Consider the following 6,861-nt stretch of genomic DNA (forward strand, 5'->3'; position numbering starts at 1 on the left):
TGGGAGCTGTGTCTCTAGGCTGTGTGTGTCCCTTGGTATATAATAAATATTGGCTTAAGGTTTAAGCCAATAAACCTTAGCCGGGTGCAGTAGATCACTCCTGTAATCCTAGCACCATGGGAGGCCAAAGCAGTTGGATCCCTTGAGCTCAGGAGTTCAAGACCTGAGCAATAGAGAGACCCCCGGTCTCTACTAAAAACAGAAAAACTAGCTGGGCGTGGTGGCAGGTGGCTATAGTCCCAGCTACTTGGGAGGCTGAGGCAGGGTGATCATTTGAGCCCAGGAGTTTGAGGTTGCTGCGAGCAAGGCTAAGGCCATGGCACCCTACAAATTATTTTTCATTCTTGGTTGATAAAGATGTAATCAAACCCCCTCACCCCCTTTTCCACCAGCCACCCCACCCACCGTGCATTAAACTGGCATCATGCACCAATTATTGACCACACTCAGGCCAACAGTGGAGCACCAATGGGGCAGACCAGGGTAGAAGTCTTGACCTCCTCCTCCTACGTAGGAAGAACACTATGTCCTATACAGATGAATTTTATTAATAATAAACGACATTTCAGAATAATTTATTTTATTTTTATATATTATTTTATATATTATACATACATACTACCAATTATATTTACTTCACATATGTTTCCACATAGTATTTCCATATATAGTGGTGGGCACACAGTAGGCATTCAATAAATGCATGTGAACCAAGTCCCTTTTAAAGATGGTAAAACAAAATACTGAAATTAGCTAAGGGCACACCTGTTAATAACAGATAATTATGAATTGAAGAATCCAACACAATAGTGAAGAAAATTCAGTCTAAAGCACAGCGAGGCTGGGGAGATTTTCTAGGCTGATATAAAGAGGGAAAACATGCTGGTCCGATCACTGTTATTTCTATATCGTTTGGTCTCCATGGATACCACCTAACTTTCCTTCTGACAGGAAAAATTTCACTGACAATATTAGATTTCGCTGCTAAGTATTTTCTCAATACTTTACATAAAAGTTATTCCATGTTTAATAATTACTCAGAAGTAATATCCCTTCTTGCTGGAAATCCTATCAGAAAAAGACAGGGGTTAATCCAATTGTGATTCCCTTACTTTGTTATGTTAGTAATAATCTGATAGAATCTTGAAAGCTAATGCCTTGCACATTTGTAGATTGCTATAATTTATGTTCTTTCATACACAGCATCTCAATTGCTCACAAATGCAACCCTATGAGACAGACAACAGTTAAGGGTTATTAACTTCCATAGAGTTAACCCCAAAGGTAACTACTTTATTTAATTTTTGTTTATTGTCAGTTCACTAAATAGAACACAACCCTGAGCATAAAGAGAGTTTCTTGTCAGCTGAACACACACAGCCCAGTGCTGATGTCTAATACGTGGCCAATGTTCTACAAATAACTCCTTTGTCTGCCTTAAGCCCCTTTTGGTATAAGGTAGGTAAGGGAACCATGATCCAGAAACCCATTTATAGTCCAGTGTTAGTGGAAATGCTCTAAAAATAATACTTCATACTGGATAGTGTTAAGAATAAAAATACAACCCCATGTGATGGCTCATACTTGTAATCCTACCACTCTGAGAGACCAAGGCAGGTGGATTGCCTGAGCCTAGGAGTTGAGACCACCCTGAGCAAAAGTGAGACTCTATCTCTACTAAAAATAGAAAAAACTAACCCGACATTGTGGTGGGCACCTGCAGTCCCAGCTACTCCGGAGGCTGACTCAGGAGGATCACTTGAACCCAGGAGTTTGAAGTTGCTGTGAGCAATGAAGCGATAGTACTCTACTCAGGATGACAGAGTGAGACTCAGTCTCAAAATAAATAAATAAATAACATTTTAAGAAAGGTTTATTCTGTGCCAAATTTTAGGATTAAAAAAAGGATTTAAAAAAAAAAAAAGGCATAGGGTGCCAGCCCCATATACCAGGTGGCAGGTTCAACCCCAACCTGGGACAAAACTGCAAAAAAAAAAAAAAGGATAAAAATACATCGTTGATAACATAAGAAAATTAATGCGCATTAGAATTTTAGAATTTGAAACATCCACCACAGTTTCCAATTTTCCTCTACTTCATTTAAACATCATATAGCTCTGGTATATTGAATATTTGTTTAATAAAATATTTCAGAAAATGAGATCAGAGAAAAGTGAGACTGTGTTCATAACCTGTCATTACTTTATGGCAACCATTTGTTTGTCATAATTTGTATCCAACCTGTCTATAAGTCCTTTTTTCAGTTGTGATGACATTATTTTACAGGTACGTCTGATACACATGGAATTATCTTTAACTTTTGCAGGTCAAAAGGAAAAAATAAAACTCACTGAGAATGAAATATGTAAACATTTAATTTTAAGAAAGCAGTTACAGATTATAACAGAATAAAACTCTTGGATCCAAGAGACCAAAATCTAACTTCTTACGCAACAGACTAAGTTACAAATTCTAATCATTCACTAATTAAAGTGAAATTCCGGACTTTGCCACATCAAATCAATAGATGCTCCAGGTTGCCCAGAGAGATGCCAGTTTTAAAGTCCTATATAGTCCATCAGCTGAAGTTTCCTTAGAAAAGGCAAGTTCGTCCAGGATATTCTAGGATTCTATTTTTGTCCCCTTCTCCCCCAAAAGAAGAACAAAGAAGGGTTGGGAAAATCAGCGAATCTTGAATCTGGATGCTAAGGAAGTTAAACACACTCATCCTCAAAGCCTGGAAAGGAAGCCTGTGTCTGTTTGGTATTAAGACCATCCGCCACCTCAGTCTCCCCCAGCCCTCTGTCTGCACCTGCCCTTAAGCACCAAAAAGAGCCGGCTGCTGAGTTCCAGCCTTACTTGCAGTCGAGCTGAACACCAGTAAGTGAGCGCAGGCTTGATAGCAACCTTGGTGATTCCTGAAAATCCACAACAGGAAATCTAACTGTCCTCCACCCCTCCTGGCCATTCATCAAAAGCAGACCGAGTCACTGCCACAGAGGCCAGTGGCAGAAGATAAATGTCAGCACCCATTCTCTTCATTTAGAAAGACTGCGATTTCTTCCATACCCAAGGAGAGGGAGCTGCTAGAGGGAGGAGAGACCTAAGAGGGAGGTAATACGTCCCCAAGTTTCTACGGGGTTAGGACCGAGTAAAAGCCTGCCGCTAATGTGTGGCCACTTTGACTACCAGCCCCAGGGGTCGTATTTACAGCCGGTCACCAGGCGTCCTGCCTACACCGACTGACTCGGGCGTCGCGCCTCGTTCCCTCCCCCAGCCCAAGCACCTGGGGCAGAGGTAGTCGCAAGTGAGTCCTGGGCAAGGGGATGAGTTTCATCGGAAACCCTCCCAACTTGGCAGGGCTCCCCGAGCTCTCTCGGGCGCCGGCCCCCCGGCCGAGCCATTGGGAGCGGGCGGGCGCCGCGATTGGCCGCGGCCGGCTTCACTCGGTGGGCGAGCCCGGCCGGCGGGGCGGAAAGGAAGTGGCGGCCGCGGCTTTGCAGCAACCATGTTCCGCCAGCCGGCGAATGTCACCCGGCGCCCAGAGCCGGGTCGGAGGGCACGGGGCGGGCATTCCGCGTCCCCACCCCGGCGCAGCCCGCGCCCCCGGATCCCAAGGGGACGCCGGCCCCCAAGCCTGCCCGCCGGGCGCCGCTCTGTCCCCGGAGGCTCCCCGCCCCCACCTCGCCCGCTCCGTAGCCGAGGCGGGTCAGGCCCAGCGCGCGCGGCCGGCCAGGGGCGCCTGCGGGGACCCGGGGACGCACGGCGCTAGGCCGCGATCTGGGCAGATGACCCCCCCCACCCCGGCCGCGCCGCCCTACCCGCCCGAGCCCCTCTCGCGCCTGGACAAGTGCAGTGACAAAGCCCCAGGGCCAGACCGGGCGCTGGCCGGCGGGAAGTAGGACGCGGCGTCCCTTCCGAGTGGCGGCGGCGGCCCAGCCCCCAGGAAGCGGGGCGCGTCGGCCAGGCCCGGCGCCCTGCAGCCTCGCAGCCCGCCCTCTGGCCCGGCCGCTGGCCCTGTCCATCCGCTACCCTACCGAGAGCTTGGCGGGCGGGCGGGCCTGGGGACCGCCGCCGGGCGCCCCATCAAGTTTCCTGCGCCGCGGCGGGAGGCGCCCCTCTGGGCCAGGGTGCTGCCGGCTCAGGCTGGAGGCTGCTTGCCGAGCCAGCGCCGCCGGGCACCGGGCAGGACCCGCTCCCCTCTTTAGGATCTGCTGGTGGCGGCGGCTGTACACACGCGCGTGCAAACACGCGAAAATGGGTTTTAAATGAGGCCCGACTCCAACGACCTGCACCCCCACACACAACACCTGGGGCGCAGAACCACACTGAGCAGCTCTGTGTCCATGGAGCCACCTCTCCGCATCTTCGAATCCAAAAGTGAAATTAAACCCCCACCAACCTCCTCCTCCTCCTTCTCTACCTCCTCCTCCTCCTCGCAGCCTCAGCAGCCCCTGTAGCAGCAGCAGCAGAACCTGCTTCCCCTAAAATCAGATGATCCATAACTGCGCCGACTGTTCCTCCAAAATCAGGATGAATATTTACAAACCCCGGCATTTCCCATCTGCAAAAAGACTGTGTCAAAAGCACCGGGACACGCATGCACACACAGAACCGCCGCCACCACCACCCCGGTCCCCATAAACATGCCCTCAAGGAAACACACACGCACAAGCACAAGTATTATTTAGGAAAAAATATGTTACCTCTCGCAGTGTGCTTTTTTCACGGTACCAATAGAATCCCGCAAGGTCTAAGTGCGGCAAGGGTGTGTGAACTGGAAATGAAAGCCCGTCAGTTGAATAATCGCAGGAGCAAAACTAAAAGTTACTCCCCGGCTCGCCTGAGAACAGTCCAGATCGAAAGCAAAACAAGGAGAGGAAACTGCGAAGCGCCGAAGATGGAAATCCCCCCACCCCCCGCCCTCCTCCGGCCGCGCTCCCTCCCGCCCTCCCCCGCCGCCCTCCTCCCTCCGCCCTTCCTCCCCTGTGTTTGTTTCAAGCTTGTGCAACCGGGAGGCGGAGGCGGAGGGAGGGCGCCGGCAGCCCGGCCGGGAGGTGCGGAAGTTCGCCGCAGCCGCTCATTGGTCGGCAGCGCCGCTTTCATCATTTCTCGGAAAAAGTCAATTTCATTTTCACTTCCCCACGTTGCGGCAGCTGGAGCAACAAGCGGCAGCTCGTGAGTGTGTGCCTGGCGTGCAGGAGCTGGGCCGAGCGCACGTCCAATGGGGGGCCCCAGGTTCTGGGGGGCGCGGCTCAGGCCACGAGCCGGTGGCGGTAGGGGACGAGAGTTGGTGTCCGCCTGACGACGCTCTCATCTTAAGGGCTACCTGAAGGTTGCGACGACGTAGGTACCAGGACGGTGTCCGGTCCAGTTAGCAGGGCGAATGAAAGCGGTGTTTCCAGAATGAATAAAAACTCATTTTGCAACGCTGCCCGCTTGGAAGGAGTGAGAGGAACAACCATCCTACCGAAAAGATGGCACTATTTGGATCTTATCAGTGGATGAGGGCTGTGGCCTTTCCCTAACACCACCTGGCACTCGGTTTAAGAATCAGCAAGATAAGAAAGGCCTACCCCCTACTAAGACACAGCCCCAAGACTAGTTATTGCCTCTCTGCAGAGTGGAATGGGCAAGGATGCGAGATGGTCCTGGAAAGAGGCTTTATACTGTAGCACTTCCAGCCAAGTTCAGATTTGGCCTCCTTAACTTACAAGCTGGACAGCAGTTTACTAATGTTCAAATGAAACCCGAGGCCTTGGTTTCCAACGCGGCAGTTAAGCTGGGATAAACCAGAGAACACATAAGGTACAGCACCGTGACAGGGGCGTCAGCTCACACTACACCTGCCTTGGGACTGGCCGCTTCTGGACTCTTGCCTTAGGAGTAGAGATTCCCGTTTAGTTTAACTTGTTTCTTCCCCACATGCACCTTCATCCGTCTTCTCCCAAACTTTATGCAACAGAGAAAGTCCCTTCCTGGGAGACGTAACTGTTTGTATGTAAACACTTGCCTTAAAAATAACTCCAACACCCGCTGTTTTCCACAGAAGTGTTGAATTCCGTGGACTGGAGGAAGAAAAGTATCCAAATATACATGAGAAGTAAGGAAATAGCTGCGGGTTTAGGATTCTGTTTGGTGGCTGTGATCTCAGAATACACACAGCGTGTGATGTAGATCTCACACACACGTTAGTCTTTATCCCCTCTGTTATAATAATATGACATAGTCACTCACTTCCTCATGTGCTGAAGCAAGCAATTGGGAGTCACTAGACGCAAACTATAGGACCCAACTTAAAAACTACCCAATCATTTTTTCTGTACCAAAACAATTCTCTTACTGAGAAAAATGGAGAAGGAGATTGCAACACGTGTCACTTTGAAAGTCTCTGGAATTGCATCTGTGGACTCTGCTCTCACTCTGGCAGCCTCCACATGCAGGCCCCAGGAAGGAAAGCAATTAGGACTAGTCCGACCAGCTAGTGCTGCCTGACTGTGTCTGTGAAAGGTAGCTGCCTCCTATGATGGAATTTCAAGAGAGCCAGACAGGGCAGGACCCACAATTCCCTACCCTGCATCTTCATTTGCCATGCATGAGGCTGGTACTGCAAACTCACTTGCTGGGTAGACAGCTTCGATGCTTATGCCTGATATCCGAAGAAAAATGTTTCTGGAAAGGGCACTGCCCTAATTAAGATTCAAGAGGGAGAAAGAAGTGTGTTGTTTCCTTTATTCTTTGTTTTAATTTTTTAGTCATTCATCCAGTCTTGTCTCCTACTGACCTACTGATACTTCTGAACATCTCTGGGTGTGGCCATCCCCAGGACACTGTCTGCTAACTGCTCCCTGTCTCCTGCCT

General features: G+C 49.8%; 1 protein-coding gene across 1 annotated transcript in view; it reads right to left on the reverse strand.

The window, feature by feature from the left end:
- Window positions 1–4,907, reverse strand: part of IRF2 (interferon regulatory factor 2) — a 96,947-nt gene extending 92,040 nt beyond the window's left edge. The window contains exon 1 of the mRNA XM_053584711.1: window positions 4,707–4,907. The gene's annotated coding sequence lies outside the window, so the exon portion shown is untranslated. The remainder of the gene's footprint in view (window positions 1–4,706) is intronic.
- Between the last annotated feature and the right edge of the window lie 1,954 nt (window positions 4,908–6,861).

Source organism: Nycticebus coucang, chromosome 1, assembly GCF_027406575.1.
Source record: "Nycticebus coucang isolate mNycCou1 chromosome 1, mNycCou1.pri, whole genome shotgun sequence".
Lineage (NCBI taxonomy): Eukaryota > Metazoa > Chordata > Mammalia > Primates > Lorisidae > Nycticebus > Nycticebus coucang.